Raw genomic sequence first — 18,250 nt, 5'->3', positions numbered from 1 at the left:
GGAGGTGTGTCCCCAGAGGATCTATTCTTGGTGGATTTGCTTGGATCTAGTCATAGTTTATACATTCACGTGTCTTCAGGTTGGATCCGTCCAATCTACGCTACTCTTCAATGGCAACGGTTGTTCTACTACGCCGGTCTTATAGGGCCTTAGAACGACATCCTTACTGCCTATTACAACAAGTTTTGTCCGGCTCCGGTGAGGGAGGGGCGATGATGGCGGTGCGCCTTCAGTTCGCTTCAATGCTTGTAGTCGTCGCTAGGTGGTCTACAGATCTGGATGTAATTTTTATTATTGTTGTTGTTCGTTATACTGTCACGATTTGAAGATGAATAGATCGAAAGTTTTCCTCTAAAAAAACATCACTTTATCAATCACGAGAAGCTAATGGTAATTTCATCAATCATGATCCATGACTGCACACTTTAGTAACAGGTGGTGTTTGCATGTGTGCATGTGATGGTGTACGTGCGTGTGTACATCTTCGTTGCACTTCGTGTTCGGCAAAGAAAAAGGTACGTACATGGTGCATGTGTCATCTTTCACAATGAAAACAAGCAAGTATTCCTCATGTTATTTAGTTCGAAATTCTGGGTCCTTAGATTGCAATCATAGATCAAATTAAATTATCCATAAATAAAATTGATTGCGATCATAAAGCACAGTCCTAGCTCCTAAGATTGCAATCATTAATCAAATTGTTCTTCTGACAGTAAAGCACATATTAAGTGGCCACCTGGTCATTTGTTCAACAAGATTTTGAGAAGCACTATTCGTGTACTGTTCGTATAAGCCCATGCCAGTTTGCTATTCCAGAAACACTAAGGGATTAAACGGAGAACATTCTGAATATTCTTGATGCATCGATCACATGAATTGCAAGCGTCAACGGGTGTCTCTTAAGGGGCATTCGCAACGGAGCTCTCAGTGGGAGAGCTGGTTTCAGCCCACTTTAAAATGGAGTCAGGTAAACAGGTATACCTGCTGTGAAGGCGAGAAACATACGCTTGTTTTCTAAAGAGCAAGTGTGGACGTGACAAGAGCAGTAATGGCAACAGAACGGTTCTTCCAACGTGTTGAAGATCCAAGTCAAGTATTTGATTCTTTCCCTATGCCTCCTAGTCATACATATTCATCGATAATGTCTTGTTTCGTGCCCACCATGATCTCCTTGTTTATGTGTACTGAAACATACTTTATTATATGAAAGACAATCAAGGCAGAGTTTTTGGGAAGTGTGAGGCGTGGATGGATGAGAGATGATGGACTTTCCTGCGTGTTCACTTGTAAATGGGATCAGATATATAGAAGAGGGTCATTCGCGAGAAACAAGATATATAGGAGAGGGAAAATACTTTTGAGATATGTAAGGTAGGTGGGGAAAATAAAATGTACCTTGTAGAGGTGGGGGTCTTGTTCTTTATGAACAAATACATCTTTTTCAATATGTTTCATTTTCTTCACCAGCTCAGGACAGAGGTTTCACATCTGGAGTATGCGAGGTGTCCTACTGGAACATGTCCGGGAGGACAAACCCTAGCTGCCAGGACTCGCCCCCCTTCTCCCGCCATCCTTCTCCTCGCCGACGTCAGGTAAAGCCCGGTCGGCTGCAGTTGCGGTGGCCGGGCTTCTTCTGCCCCTACTCAGTGATGGAAGACATGGGATACCAACGCCGAACGGAAACGGTGCGCTGGCATGGGGCACATCGGCATGGTGGTGGGCACTGGCGGCGTGGTCATGAGCATTGGGCACCGACATGGTGGGGTGCACAGCGGTGGTACCCATGGCGGCTTGCAATAGTTCGACCAGATCCAGTCCTCGTTGTCAGCGGGTGGGTCAGGTCTCCTCGCTCATGGTGCGCTCATGTGGGTGCTCCCTAGCGGCGTTTTGGTGCACACAAAAACTTGGGGACCGGCAGGGGATGGTTGGTGCGGCTCCTCCTCTGCAGTGGTTAGGATCTAGATCATGAGCTGCAGCGGGCGGATCTAGTGGGCTTCACTGTTCGGGTAACGACACACCTGCTCTGACGTACTCGGTAGCTTGCGGGCTACTGGTGGGTGCAGTGAGCAGGACAAGGTGGCTAGAGGTGGTGGAACCACTCCTGGTGGCTGAAATGCTCCAGGCAGGAGGTGTGGGGAGGCTCCGGGCTAGATATGGTGGGCTCGTCGGCCGTGTGAGTGGTGTGGGGCAGCTATGAGGTTGTAGACGGTGTCCATTGGTAGGAAGGTAGGGAAGGCCGACTTGTCTGCGCTAGTACATGCCTTCGGGTTGTGCTCTCCTTGCACGTGGTTCGGTCTGGTTTGTGTATGATTTGAGCTCCCTACCGCGGTTGTGCTGTCGATGGATCGTCAGTCATGGCAACAAGCATGGCGGCGTGCGAGCTCTCCTAGCTCATGGCTAGAGGGGTATGGTCGGGGCTTGCTCAGTGGTGGTCTTCGGCAGGCATTGGGTTGTGTCTCCCCTCCCCTTCCCTCACAGGTCCATCGAGGCACAAGCATGGGTGCTTCTTATGGTGGAGACAACGACCCAGACGGATGGTTGTAGCAGGGATAGGAGTGAATGGAGGCGCCTTCCACTCTTTCCTACAATGGTTCATGCATTGTATGCAGATAGATGGCGGTGTCTCGGGACATGGATGATGGGTAATGGCCATGGGATGGTTGTCCACATTGTTGGCTCTTCGGCGGGCACCATTGCGATGGTGGTGGTTATGCCTCTTGGTCGCCTAGGAAGCGAGGGGATAGCGGCGGGTTGCTCGGGATCACCATCTCTCGTTAGCATTGGCGATGCCCAGATTTGAATCTGGAAGCTTGTGATCATCCCGGTTATCCTGGTACCTCATGGTGGTATGGGTGAGCTGCCGAGCGAAAGCTCTGCAATTTGGCGCCGACGATAGCACCTCCCGTGGGTGCCACTTTCCTCTTAAGGATGTCATTGTTGTCCCTCTTTGTGCCAGTGTTCCGGGTGAGGACTCATGTCTATCTCGGACTTGACAGCGGCGCCACATAGTGTCGTTCCCCTCCTGAGGGTGTTTTTTGTGGAGCTTAGGTGACCTAGGGTGTACCATGACGTAAATTTCAAGTATACTTGTGTTATCTTTCAGCAACATAATCGCGTGTGTTCGTCTTGTCTTGTTATCCCGGGATCTTCTTGGGAAGAGGGCCCCTCACTACTCTGTAAGGTTCTTCCATGTACTCTGGTTTGTGAATTGTCTATAAAGTGGGGCGAGAACTTGTTTCATGAGTATTCGAGGTGTGTGCTCTATACACATTAACAAGACAATGTATGGTACTAAATCTGTAATTCTGGATTTATCACTCGTGCTGCTATATGGAGGAACTCCTTGTCATTTACCATCAGTAATCATGAAATTTACCTCTACGCAATAAAAGTAACAACATATGAATTCAAATACCAATTGTACTGTGCTAACCCATTACCACATTTTTTCTTCTAGTTGAATGCAACTGTCACTATACAGACCCTCGTCAACATCATCACCGTGTGGTGTTGATGATAATCCCAACCATATCTTCTTCTCATGCGTTTCAGCTCAGTCTGTTTGGACTTGCTTGCGGGAGGTTGTTTACTGCGGGTGGTGCCCCTCCAACTCCCCATAGTTCTTTGATTTGTTGCAGTCCTGCTCTAGTAGGGATCGTCGTTTGCATTGGTTTGGTATTTGGGGTTATGGCTTGGACTGTTTGGACGATTCGGAATAAGCTTGTTATTGAGCACTCCTACTTGTTGTGACCGCCAGACACCATTTACAATTTATGTGATTTTTTCAGCAAGGGAAGGTGCTTAGCAGGCAGCAGGAGTGTGATGGCATCAACAAGCTCACCTGTGGATTCATGCATTGGCGTATCGGCTATCACCTCCACCCCCTCCTGCGGAGCCAGATTAGTCATGTGTCATTTCTTTCCTTGGGCATGTTGTTGAGCTGCTGTCCCAGTGTATAATTTTATATATCTAAATAGATTGCCCCACTAACCTATTCCTTTCAACATGAAGCACGCCTTGTCGACATGCCACATGCATGCAATGTTTCAATATATTATTATAGTGACTAACTGAAAACAATAAATCAAATGTATGTTTGGTTTTAGTTCTGATATGATTACTCCAAATATTCATGCTCCATACAAACAAATATCACTAAAATATATTTCAAAACATTTTCACAACAACATACAGGGTCTAGTAGTACTTATTAGTGACGCATATGTAATAGTCCGTAAATCACTTTAAAATAAGAAAAAGGACATAGAAAAATACATTCTTGTTGAATAAATACAAATTAGTGAAAGTTTGGTCCACCGCGTCATATTTACGCCATGAACACTCGAGAATTGGTATTCCAATAGCCTTGTACACAACTGAAAAAGGTCTTGTAGCAGAAAATAAACAAGTAGAATGCATATAAAAATTATAAATATATTTTGTATAAAAAATCATTTATAAGTAAAGTAAGTAATATAGAAAAATACCACTAAATTCGAAAATCAGTTTAGATAATAGGCATCTGCACTCCTTGTAACCTTGAAATGTTTTCGAAGTCCTCAATTGATTTCCCAAGCTCTGTATCAACAACAGTTTCTTTAATAGGGGGCAGCTTGTGCGTAAGTGTTGGTGAGTCCCAACCCATTGAACTGTCTTCGAAATCCTCAATCCACCCTCTTTCTGCCAGTCCAGGCTCTTAAAAATGCTGATAGGGGCAGGGTATGTATGTGTGTTTTTGAGGGTCTACATCTATATTGTGTTCTAAAAAATGCTAATTTGCATACTGAATCTCTACTACTAAGCCATCTGATATGTAATAAAGATAGTTTTCCAATTGAAACCTAGACAAATGCAAGCGATTAAAAATAGTGTAATTAGTCAAAATAAATAAAATTCCTTCTCCTTCTTTGTTATTTTTCTTTTCTAAAACTTGCTACTGTTTTATAATTTTTTTAACATTTTACTAGTACATATTTTTCAAATTCATAATATCTATTAAATTTGTGAATATTTTTAAATGGGGACATTTTCTTAGGTTTGTTAGCATTTTTTAAATTTGTATTATTTTCACATGAACCATTTTAAAATTAAAGAGCATTTTAAAATTTGCAAATAAATAAATAAATTCAGGAATGTAATGTGTTTAATCATCATGTATTTCGAAAATTTACAAACATTTATGATTTTAAAAAATTAAAATAAAACGAGTGAAGTATATAAAAGTCAACTACAAACTGCAGATTGACTTCAATAAAAGCATACATGAGATGTTGGAAGCAGGATAACTTATTGTTGCTAGTGATGGGAAAGCGCACCGAGGACGAGTGCGTAGGCCAGATCGTGAGTGCTAATAAGATCGATCTCAGTAGTTAAGGGGTTCCAATTTTCAAATAAACTCTCGCTGGTGGTGACAAGTGTTGTAGCAAATGCGCGCCACTTGTCACCCCTACAGACTTTTGGTGGATTTTCTCACCTACGCATGTGGGATGTGATGTGCCCTAGTTTGGCAACACATTTTTTCCAAAACCATGGTAATTGTAAACCTCGGTATTCCAATGTGTGGGCCATGAATACTTCGGTTCCTAAAAAATGCAGTTGTTTCAGTTTTAGCAAAACATAGATGTTTGGCAAGTGCAGTTTTTCTTAGTTTCTTGGTTTTGACCACTTGTTGCATGGATAATCCTAGATATAGCTAGCTGAACAAAATTGAGCTACAGCGAAGGAGTTATACAACGACGTGATCAACTTGTGCTAATTAACGGCCGATGCATGCCTATAGCCTTGTCATGCACGCGAACATCCTCTAGATGCGGATATGTTGTTGAGTAATCGTGTATCTCTGGCCACATGGAATCGATCGGCTACCTAGCTTAGCCTGCTGTGTACAACTTTGCTCAAAGTATCAATCGATCTACTCCAGGGTCTAAGCCTTCGCTAAATCTTTTGTATGTGTACATGCACCATCCGATAGGACCGAACCTCTAGTACTATCTAATTTACAGGATGTTTTCTTTTCGAGAGTACGCCAATGACGTACCTTATTTTTATAGAAGAGAGAAACATAGTTTACAAGAGATCGTAGCGGATGCAAACATCGCCACGGGAACACCCACTCCACCGAAAAAAGTAAAATCCTACTCTATCACAAATCTAGCTAAGCCCTTGACTCCCACTCCGGCCCATTTCCATGATTTGATCTCTTCGAAGATTTGGTGCACAAGACTGCTTGCCGTTCTAACTTGATCATCCATATTGAACACTCTCGCATTCCTTTGCTTCCATAACTGCCAGGCGGCCGCAATGACGAAAGTGTCGAAGCCTCTCTTTTCCTTGTCCTAAAAAAGCAGCGCGCGTTCTCTCCCATCACTTCGTGAATGAGTCATCTTGCCTCGGTGTGTGTATGTTCACTCGTAAGTACTCAAAGCATCCGTGCCACACTTGCCTCGCATAGACGCACATAGATATGATGTGGTCTACGGTGTCCTCCTCCTGAGAGCACGTGTAGCAAGCTGAGGTGGCATCCTGCAATCCGTGCCTAGCCCTCCAGTCCGAAGTTCATAACCGGTACTGGGAGGCCAACAATGCGAAGATTTTGCACTTGAGGGGTGCTCAGCTCTTCCAAATCCGATTGGCAGTAGACAAGCGCGTCAAGCCCTAACACAGACGCATGTAGGTGGACTTCGTGGTGTAGGTATCTGCTGCATTGCATGGCCAACTGAACTCGTCAAGCTCCCGCTCATCCCTATCCACTGTTAAAATGGACTGCTACAAGTGGATGAGCTGAATATGCGCCAGGAAAGTAAGCTCTCCTGAGATGTCATTCATCCAAGACCCCTCGAGCATAGCCTGTTGCACAGTTCTCTTATTCTTAATGCGATTTTCTACCATATCGGCAATTAGCGGGGCGATGTCCTCTATCCTAAAGCCATGTATCCATTTCTCGGTCCAGAATAGAACCTTGTTGACGACACCAACTTTGATGAGCACCATGTTGTTGAAGACTGATTTTGGTTCCCGATCCACCATAAGATGTAGTACGTCCTTGCTAGGGCCGAGTAGGGTCCGTTATTCTTAGCCACTCTCACCTTACTCGCATTGCCAGACCTTGCAGCTTCGATTTCTTGACACCTAGTCCACCAAAACAAGTTGGCCTGCATATGGTATGCCAAGCCACCAAACACTGTCCTCCATTAACGGTTTCTTTCCCTGCCTAAAAGAAAGCGCGCATCTACTTATCAATCTCGTCGAACACCCATTGGGGCGCATTCATAGCCAACAAGTGGTGGTCTGGTCTCGCCGCGATCACACTCTTGACTAGCACAAGCCTGCCAGGCCTTTGGATCAAACCTCGCTGCCATGCAGGAATGAAGCTCTTCGCCTGATGGATCATTGGTTGGCAATCCCCTTGGGTGAGCTGGTGGATGCTGAGTTGGAGGCCCAGATACTTGCAAGGGAACTCGCCCAATCGGCAATTTAGGAACTGCTTAACTCTTTCTCCGTCTTCTTGTTGTCCTTGAATCACAAATGCCCGAGGTTTTTCTGTAATTCACTCTGAAACCGGACACTTGGCCAAACACTTGCAGAATTGCTCTAACGCATGATAGGTCCTGCTCCGTAGGGCGCACAAACAGTTCCACATCATCTGCATATATAGACAGCCTCTGAATGGCCTTGACGTCGTTGAGGGAGGACATGACTCCAGCACTATTCGCCTTGCAGATCAAGATCGAGAGAACTTCCATTGCTATTACGAAGAGCAGAGGGGAGCTGGGATCTCCTTGGCGCAAGCCTCTTGCGTGATCAAACCTCCATCCTTGGTTTCCGTTGACAATGACCCTAGCCGATGCTGTCTGGAGCAGCGTTTTGATTTTCGGTTTGTGATTTTTCTCGCCCTAGGCCGAGATGGCCGAATTTCGGTCGTTTTTAAAAATTTCGGCCGAAATTTGACCAAATTTTGACTGAAATTTGATTAAAATTTGACCAAAATTTCTTAAATTTGACCAATTTCGGCGGAAAATAGATTTCGCCCTAGGCCGAGATGGCTGAAATTCGGCCGAAATCCATTTTTTACGGCCGAATTTCAAAACCCTGGTCTGGAGTAGAATCGCTACCTATCTCAGGAAGTTGTTGCCGAAAGCCATGGCCCTCAAGACTTTGAACAGAAATGGCCAAGAAATTGTGTCAAAAAGCGCGTGCGATGTCAAGTTTCAGAAACACAACCGTGGCTGTCCATGCGTGGATCTTCCTCGCCACCTGCCTTACCAAGAGGAAGTTGCCACGTAGGTTCCTCCCTTGAATGAAAGACGATTGGTTTGCGTTGACTAGCTCTTTCATTCTTCTTCGCACTCTCGAGGCCATCATCTTGGATTTTTTTTTGGAGAAACTATGAGGCAAGCTGATCGGCCGATAGTCACTGATCTCTTCCGCATCGCACTTCTTCGGGATCAGGATGATGAGGGCCCTGTTTAGTTTCGCAGAACCCCTTCCATCACACACATAAAGCTTCATGATGGCCGCCATGATGTCGTGCTTAATAATCGGCCATGCTCGCTGATAGAAAACGCCAATGAAACTGTCCGGGCCCGGGGCTCGATCCGGGTGGAGCTCCTTGATTACCTGCCACACTTCCTCTTCTGTGAAGATCTCCTCCAGCTCTTGCAGACCGATCAGCTGTATCCTAAGGAAATCAAGGTCCAATGAGAAGTCTCTTGCCTGATCATTGCCCAGCAAGGCTTCGAAAGCAGTAGAAAAAGCCTGTTCTTTGTGCGCTTGGTTTGCCCCCATGTCCTCTCCGATTTTAATGTGAGGACTGAAGTTCATCGCCCTCCTGCCATTAGCAAACGTCTGGAATAGCTTTGTGTTCGCATCCCACCTCCCCGGGTGGTTTTCCTTTTTATTTCGTATATCCGTTTATACAAAACATTTTATCTCATAAACCATGCATCCAAATCTCGAACCGTATTCACCTTTGGATTCCTCGCGTCGAGATATTCAATACTATATCCCATATTTATAGGTTTTGACGAAAAAATTCACGAAAAAATGGACAAAAAACAGAATTGGGAACACACTTTTTCCCCTTTTCGAAAGCCGTTTCCGATAGGCACGACCATGCCTCTCGCGAAAGCAAAACCATGCCTCTCGCAGAAGCAAAACCGTGCCTCTCATAGAAGGAAAAAAGAGAACACACATTTTTTTTGTTTCTGAGAAGCACGGTCGTGCCTCTCGTGGAAGCAAAATCGTGCCTCACACGGAAGAAAAAAGCAAAAGAGAGAAAACGCGTTTTTTCTCCATTTCCGAGAGGCACGGTCGTGCGTCTCGTGGAACCAAAACCATGCCTCTCACGGAAGGATAAAGCAGAGAAAACATGTTTTTTCGGTATCCGACAGGCACGGCCTTGCCTCTCATGGAAGCAAAACCATGCCTCTCACGAAAGGAAAAAAAAAGAGAAACGCGTTATTTTTCATTTCCGTGAGGCACGGCCGTGCCTCTCACGAAAGAAAAAAAAAAGTATTATTTAAGAAATTTTTTTTTAATTTTTTCCCTTGAAAAGCTAAGAAAGACCGGTGAAAACCGAAAAGCCAAAAAACGAAAAAAATCATCTAAAAAACCGAAAACATGCGCAGAAATAAAATAAAACACTAAATCCGGAAGGAGCACACAGAGCATGACATGTGGCGGCGGCTAAGAGCCCACCCGCAAGTGATCACTGGGAGGCCCCCGGAGGAGGGACCTCCTATAGAGCGCTTTTAGCGCCGTGCAAGAGAACTGGCGCAGCATCGGCTGGATGGGCCGGCCCATGATCGCACAACAAGCAACGCGAAAAATGATTGGCAAAAATACCTCCTGACTTGGATTTGATCTCGCGCCCTTGTGCATCAACACGGAGAGGCTAGCCACTGCACCAGCTAACTGCTAGTAAATATTAACATCATGAAAGCTTTAAAGAATATTGCACATTACACTCTAGCATTTATATTTTCCAATTATTTGAAAATATGTTGACATATTTCAGATGGAGTTCATAAGCATGCACAAAAATGTTTGCATATTCAAAAATTAGTTCACCAAATCGAATAAGTTCACGTATTCAAAAAACAGTTCATGAATTCAAAAGAAGTTCATCGATTTTCAAAAATGTTAATCGACTTTGAAAATAAAATCATCGATTTGACAAAAAGTTCATCAATTTTGAAAAAATTCATCGATTTCGAAAATAAGTTCCTGTAAATTTAGAAAAGGTCATCGATTTTGACAAAGTTCATCGATTTTGAAAAAGTTATCGATTTTGAAAATAAGTTCATTGATTTTGAGAAAAAGTTCATCAATTTTTTAAAAAAAGTTCATCGATTTTAAGAAAAATTTCGGAAAATTGTAAAAAGTTCACCAAATTTGAAAAATAAGTTTCTCTATTTTGAAAAAGGTTCATCAATTTTAAAAAAATTCATGGGTTTCGAAAAATTCAGTTCATGGTTTAGAGAAGAAGTACATCTATTTGAAGAAAACAATTACAAATTTCAAAAAAAATAAATAAAAAAAGGATAGAGAAAAAAGCAAAAGAAAACGAAAAAAAAGGAAAAAGAGGAATAAATAAATCATGGAAACATCTATGCTATCACACCTGGTGAAGTGGTCGAGGCAGTTATGCCTGGGTAACTGATAATCCACGTCGCAGGTTCGAATCCTAGCTCACCCGCCTTTTTTGAAGTTTATCTAGAGTTTAGAAAACAGGAAAAAAGCTATAACCGACGCCTGCAGCGCCAAATAAGAAATGGGGAGCTCCTAACTGGCGCTTTAAGCACCGTCGAATGAAACCGACACTGACGAGCTTGATTTCGTGGGCCGGAATATCTACGCTGCCGAGCATACAAGAGTTGTTCTCTCTAAAAAGTAGCTGCTTTCGTTCACTAAAAAAACACCATCTTCTCGTTCGATCAAACACACACCTGACTCATTCGCTCGGTCAGCAACTCACCCCTATTGATGTCTGCTAGTTGACTTTCAACCAAAAAATGCTAAAATCTAAAAAGTTCTTGTAGTAAAAACACGGGTTTGAAAATAGTTCACAAATTGAAAATGTTGATTAATTTCGAAAAAACAAATTCAATAAAAGTTCACGGATCTGGAAAATTTTCAATGATTTATTTTAAAAGTTCGCAAGTTTAAGAAAAGTTCATCGATTTTCAAAAAATGTTCATCCATTTTCCAAAATATTTCATCAATATTCAAAAAAAAAATCATCAATTTTCAAACAAAGTTCATCCATTTTCGAAAAAAGTTCATCGATTTTGAAAAAGTTCATCAATATTCAAAAGAAGTTCATCGATTTTCAGAAAACAAATCATCCATTTCCAGAAAAAGTTCATCGATTTTGAAAAAAAGTTTCATCGAATTGAAAAAAATCTTCAATTTTCATAAAAGTTCATCAAATCTGAGAAAATGTTTCATAAAAATGGAAAAAGTTCATCGAATTTGAAAAAAAACATCATCAATTTTAAAAGAACATTCATCAAATTTGACAAAATTCATCAATTTTCGAAATAGTTTATCAATTTTGAAAAAATGTGAAATTTAATATAAAAAAAAAGAAAATGAACAGGAGAAAAGAAACGGAAAAAGAACAGGAGAAAATAATAAAAGGTGAATAAGAAACGAAAAGGTTGTAATTAACCACGTTGGTGTGTGCGGTCGACTGGCTACCATAGTTAGCACAGCTCGTGGAGGTGGTTTGTACGAAACCTTCGACTCACATATAGATAGGAACGAGGCCCACTGCGGCGCATGGGTGTGCGCCCGTTTGCATTCAATGAAGAAACCGGTGCTTAAGGCGCCGTTTAGGGATTGCCTAGAAATGCCTCCGAAGGAACGCTTCTCAATTAGTTGCTCTCGACGAGTTACCACAACCAAGTGAACTAAATAGGCCAGCCCGCCAGTGGCAGAGGCAGGGGGTGCTGGCAGGGCCCTTGGCCCCCCAATGCTCTCAGAAATACAACTACATGTGCTCTTGATCCTCTATTTGTCAAACAAAATTAGCAAGATTTAGATATTTTGGCCCTGTCTAACATCATATAACATGTTTGACCCAGGGGCGGACGCACGTTGTTACGAGTGGGGGCCCAGGCCCCCACTCAATTTCCCGTCGTCCCCTATATACATCAGGTGGCAACTAGCAGGCCCCCGGTCGGGCCAGGGCAAGTGCCCCAGTCCCTTCGGCCATTCTACGAAAGCCCATAAAAGAAGCAAACCAAATCGAGAAAAAATGCCCTGGTGTGCATGTCCTGCAACACACAATGATGAACGCATCGGAGAAACCGCCCGCCGCTTGCCGCTTCGACTCCTGGAGATCAGAATATGATGACCATTTATTTACACAATCGCATTATTAGTTGTACTAGTTAAAAAGAGCGTAAGGTTATCATTTCACCTTTCTTCCCCCACCCCTTCGTCTAACCTTTCATATATATAATAATCAATCACCTTAATTTACTTATCTTCTAAACCAATTCCACTTTAATTTACTTTAAACTTCTAATCAAAATATAAGGTAATTCATGATCAGAATTTGATGAATATTTATTTACACAATCGCATTATTATCTCTACTACTTAGAAGAAACGTAAGATTCTCATTTCATCTTTCTTTCCACCATCCCTTCGTCCAACCTTTCATATATATGATAATCAATCACCTTAATTTACTTACCTTCTGAACCAACTTCACTTTAATTTACTTACTCCCTCCGTTACTCACTCCGTTCACTTTTGTAAGTCATTTTAGACAACTCAAAATAAGTTGTTTTGCACATTGTCTAAAATGTCTTCAAGGTCTTATAAGAGTGAACAGAGGGAGTACCAAACTTCCAGTCAAAATATAAGGTAATTCATGATCAGAATTTGATAAACATTTATTTACACAATCACATTATTATTGACAGATAAATGACAAGCTAACTTACTAGGATAGTTATATCCCGTTGCAGCGCACGGGCATTATTCTAGTACCTAGAAAAAGGATTAAGATAAAGAAGCGAACCGTCAGCCACCGCCCACCGCCAGTGCTTCGAGGTCTCCAGGATTCAGATTGGTCTGGTTCTCTGGTCGTTGGTCGATCTTAGCTCGGCGGCTGCCCACTCACCGGCCGCCCGGCCGCCGGCCGCCCGGCCGCCGGCCGCCGGCAACCTCGGCGCGGCCGCTGGCCTACATAGGTCTGCAGCAGCAACCTCTACAGGACTGCAACTCTTCTCATCCCCTGATTCATCGCCTCATCTCCCCTAGGTAAAGACTCAATGCTCAAGTACTTGATTCTGTTCTCCTGAACCACTCCGGTCCCTATTCCTTAGTTGATTCGTTGGTGTGTCTTATGTAAAATCAAATGAAAATATGCAATCCCACTAGTACAGTACTAGTATGCTATCACGCATGTACTCTTGGTTCTAACAAAATAATTATAGGATTAGTGTGACACTCCACTGGTAGGTTAATTTGTACAATTTGGGAATTTTGTGTGCAATTCAATCAAGCAAACCATTCTATTACTAGTACTGACATGCTTACTGCTAGTGTGCTGACCTTCTAGTTCTAGTCTGCTACTACTAGCATGCTTTGTATCTGAATTTTTACAATTAGTAGTTCAACTATTTGACAGGGAAGAAGGAAGATAATGGAGAAGTATTTGATAAAGAAATCAAGAGATGTCAACACCACCACCCAAGGTCCTCCTGTCACCACCAACAGTTCAAGTGGTAGTGGAAATGCATCAAGACCTGTACCAAGACATAATTCTGCTGTGCCTGCACTAATTGACTTGAACAAGCTTCCTCGGGATCCATCTAAAAGGAAGCGAATGGCAGATTATCACCCAAACCAGCGTGATGAGATAAGAAGAAAGTATTTAATTTGGGGACCTAATCAGCCTGACATTGACTTTCCATACAGAGAGTTTGGGAAGAAGAAGAAGAGGAGGAGGTTCAATGCAGATTGGTACGACGATTATGCATATTGGCTAGAGTACAGCGAGAAGGAGCACAAGGCCTATTGCTTATGTTGCTATTTGTTTAGAGACAACATCAAAGATAGCCACCATGGGAATGATGCATTTGTAGTGGAAGGCTTCAACAGTTGGAACAAGCCAGAGCGATTTGTGACTCATGTCGGCAATGGTAATAGCTTTCACAACAGGGCACTCAAGGATTGTGAGGGTCTACTAAAAAAAGATCAATCAATCTCTGCAGCCATGCATAGACAAAGCGAAATTGAAAAGAATGAGCATCTCATCCGCTTAAATGCTGCAATTGATGTTTGTGGATATTTGTTGCATCAGGGGCAACCTTTCCGTGGTCACAATGAATCTAAAGATTCTGAAAATAAAGGAAACTACCGTGAGTTGATGGATTACACTATTAAGTAGAATGATGTCGTTGCTAAGGCATTCAAGAATGCTCCAGAGAATAATCAGTTGTTGTCTCCAACAATTCAGAGAGATATTACCGAGTGTTTCGCAAAAGAAATATTGAGTTATGTGATGGAAGAATTTGGTAATGGTGCTTTTAGCTTATTAGTTGATGAGTGTCGAGATGTTTCCGACAAAGAACAAATGGCAGTTGTGCTCCGATACGTTGATAAATGTGCGCTGGTCCAAGAAAAGTTTGTTGGTGTTGTCCATGTGGAGGAGACAACAGCTTCTTATCTCAAGTCTTGCATAGATATATTATTTTCGCAACTTGGTTTGAATATTAAACAAGTTAGAGGCCAAGGTTATGACGGCGCAAGTAATATGTCTGGTGAGTTTAATGGTTTGCAAGCTAAAATTATGAGTGAGAACAAATCAGCATATTATATACATTGTTTTGCTCATAAACTCAACCTGGTTGTTTTGGCTATTGCAAAAAAGATATTCGATGTAGGAGATTTCTTTGATATGGTTTCAGTTTTGCTGAATGTTGTGGGAGCATCTTGCAAGAGAAAAGACCAACTTCGTGAGCATCATCAAGAAGAAGTGAGGAAAGCAATTGGTTGTGGAGAGATCTCTACAGGAACGGGACTAAATCAAGAACTATCACTTCAGAGACCAGGTGACACTCGATGGAACTCCCATTATAAAACATTGTTGGGTTTGTCAAAGATGTTCTCGTCGGTGGTTAAAGTTCTAGAATATGTTGAGAAAGATGGTACAGATACTGGAAAGAGGCGTCAAGCTAGAGGTCTTCTCAAATATTTCCAGACTTTTGATTCTGCATTTTTCTTACATATGATGATGATGATATTAGCTTTAACAAATGGACTGTCAAAAACCTTACAGAGAAAGGATAAAGACATTGTAAATGCTATTTCAGATGTGGAATCAACTAAACGGGAGTTAGAAAAGCTCAGAACCAATGAAGGGTGGGATTCTCTTATGAGGAAGGTATACTGTTTCTGTGAGAAACATGACATTCCAGTATTGGACATGGAAGATGCCTATGTTAACCCAAAAAAGCCAAGACAAAAGACCGGTATTAACAATGAACATTATTACCGCGTTGACTGTTTCTTTGCTGTTCTTGATCTGTTAGGAGAAGAGTTTAATGACAGATTTAATGAGGTAAATTCTGAGTTGCTTCTATGCATGTCTGCTTTGAGCCCAAGTGATTTATTTTGTCGTTTTGACAAGGCGAAGTTGCTGGAATTAGCTAAGCATTATCCTGATGACTTTAATCACAAAGATATGGTGACTCTTGAGCATGAACTTGGTCTCTACATAGATAATATACTCCATGATACAAGGTTTTCTAGCTTGGACAAAATAGGTGATCTAGCTAAACTGATGGTGGATACAACGAAGCACCTCTCCTATCCTTTGGTATATCGGCTTTTGAAGCTAGCTTTGACTCTTTCTATTGCCACTGCCACTGTTGAGAGATGTTTTTCAGCTATGAAGATTGTGAAGAATGCTTTGCATAATAAAATTGGTGATGATTATTTGAGCCATAGCCTAATTTGCTTTGTGGAAAAGGGACTGCTGGACGAAATTACTAATGAAGTGATTGCTGATCGTTTTCATAAGATGAAAGACCGTCGTGGGAAGAACGAAATGTAATGATCCAATATCATACACCTTTTGTGTGTTTACCATCTCCATTTGTATTTCAATGGCTAATACTAATATGTGTTTTTTCTTCGCAGATAATGGCATTTATATTAGAAATGAATATTCTCTTTTGCAAAGCATGAACTGTTGGGATATGAAGTCTTTTTGTAGGCTCTGATCACCTTATGTTAACGTGTTGTGTTACTATTGTCTATTGGATAATGTATCTTTTTTCGAACTTGGATGAAATATGTTATGACTTGCAAGAAAATTGCTAAATATAACATATTTACATGTTTATAAGCCTTTGTGTAAACATGTTCGAGAGTTTTCTATCGCTGTGTGCCCCCAGTCGGTTTTTCTCCTTGGTCCGCCCCTGGTTTGACCCCGATCTATATTGAGTTTCTGGCTCCGCCACTGCAGCCCGCTATGGTCGTCCGTTGGCGATTTCATGTTAGGAATCTGTACGGACGAATTTTATTCCTGTAAATGTTGCGACGATTGAAATAAAGCTTAGCAAGAATGTCTCAAAAAAGGAATTTGTATGGCTGACATATGGCTGTCACGTGAGGATGCTCTTTGTCAGTGATGAAAAGATGACGCTCAGGAATCGGGACGTTCTTGTCCTGCCGGAACCAGCGCATGAACGCCAGATTGGGAACCAGGCGAGCGGCATCACTAGTTCCTTTCTGTCAGTAATCATGGACGCTGGGACATGTATGCTGCCATTGAGACAGCTGAAGATGCCCTGGCTACACAGGGCATGTTCCGCCATATATTGCTTCATAAAAATGTTTACTGGAATCAAATAGTAGCGACTTTGGTGGAAAGTGCAACCAAATAAATCTACCTGGCTGCTATGTGCTACGTACCGACTTAGCTTAGGTTATTTGTAACCTCTGGATAGTCGCCTGCAAATTGCATGCTGTATCCGGTGGATATGGTACAGATGTAGCTTTACACGATGATCCTGAAGAACATTGATTCTAATTTGTTCCTACGGCACAAGCATGGATGAGATAAGCACGACCGTAGCCACACTGCAGGGTCTTGCTACAAGTTAAGCCAATCATCTCCGAATTTGTTTCTTTCCCTAAGCCTCCTAATCATACATGTTACTGATATCTTCTTGGTTTTTTGTCTACCACCATCTCTCGTGTTTATGTGAATCTGTTTATTACACGAAAAAATTCAGAAGACCGAGTTATGTGGAAGTGAAAACGTGGACGGGTTTCATGCATGTTCATACAAAGGATGGGTCTAAATATATAGGATGAGAAGTGTTGTCTAAACATGTGAAGGTAGGTGGTGGTAATTAAGTTAATAAGATGCACTGGATAGAGGTGGTGGTGTTGTCTCTGTAAGAAACACGTGCAGAACCATTGTATTATATTTCAGTTCCCTATGCCCTGAGCTACAATGTGTGGCACTGATATCAAGAAAACTGATTGAAGAAATCATTTTTAGCAATCCTTGTGTTTTCTTTAGCAAGGGCAACCCCCAATTTTCACCGGACGCAGATCATCTGACGTGCCTTCACGCACGGCAGAACCACGGGAAAAAATCAGCCATTCGGTCACTGCCCAGCCCATCCAACGGACCTCTGTTATTCATCAACAATCTCTGAAGTGTTTGAAGAACTTCCTTGTTTCTCTATACGCTGAAACATGTCGCGCCAAAAATTGCAGCGCACTGGCCTCGTTGCTATCGAGCAGCAGCCGTTGCATCGCCGTCAAGCTGCCGCCGCCGTCGGTGCGTCACCGTCGCGCTGCAGCCTCTGCGTTACCGTCGAGCCACGTCGCTGCCATATCGCCGTCGAGATGCCGCAGTTGGAGGAGCACATCCCATCCTCTGTCTAGTCTTCTGAAGTCTGAAGTGCCCCAAGCTTTGCTAGTGGTCTATAGTTGTGCCTGTTTCTCACCCCAAAAATTGCAGCTGCAGTGGACGCGTTGCTGAATCAAATAGAGCCATTGCTTGCTAAAATACTAGGACTCAGAACACATAGCAAACCTTGCACGTACAGCTGTGCCAAGCACAATTCAAATATAGCATAGTCTGTAGTTTTATCAGCGAAACTGAAGTGCTATTCCAATTTTCATCCCCTAATCAGCCAAGCATTCTTCTAATAGAGTACTCAAAATTGTAGAACTGAAACTCAAGTGCTACTGCAATGTTTAGCACTGA

The 18,250-nt window shown here is 42.5% G+C and overlaps 1 pseudogene; it reads left to right on the top strand.

Moving 5' to 3' along the window:
• The first annotated feature begins 13,660 nt into the window (after positions 1–13,660).
• On the top strand, positions 13,661–16,075 carry LOC119284134 (annotated as a pseudogene).
• The last annotated feature ends 2,175 nt before the right edge of the window (positions 16,076–18,250 follow it).

The sequence above is a fragment of the Triticum dicoccoides genome, chromosome 4A, assembly GCF_002162155.2.
Source record: "Triticum dicoccoides isolate Atlit2015 ecotype Zavitan chromosome 4A, WEW_v2.0, whole genome shotgun sequence".
NCBI classification, from domain to species: Eukaryota; Viridiplantae; Streptophyta; class Magnoliopsida; order Poales; family Poaceae; genus Triticum; species Triticum dicoccoides.
This window is presented reverse-complemented; position numbering and strand designations above follow the sequence as displayed.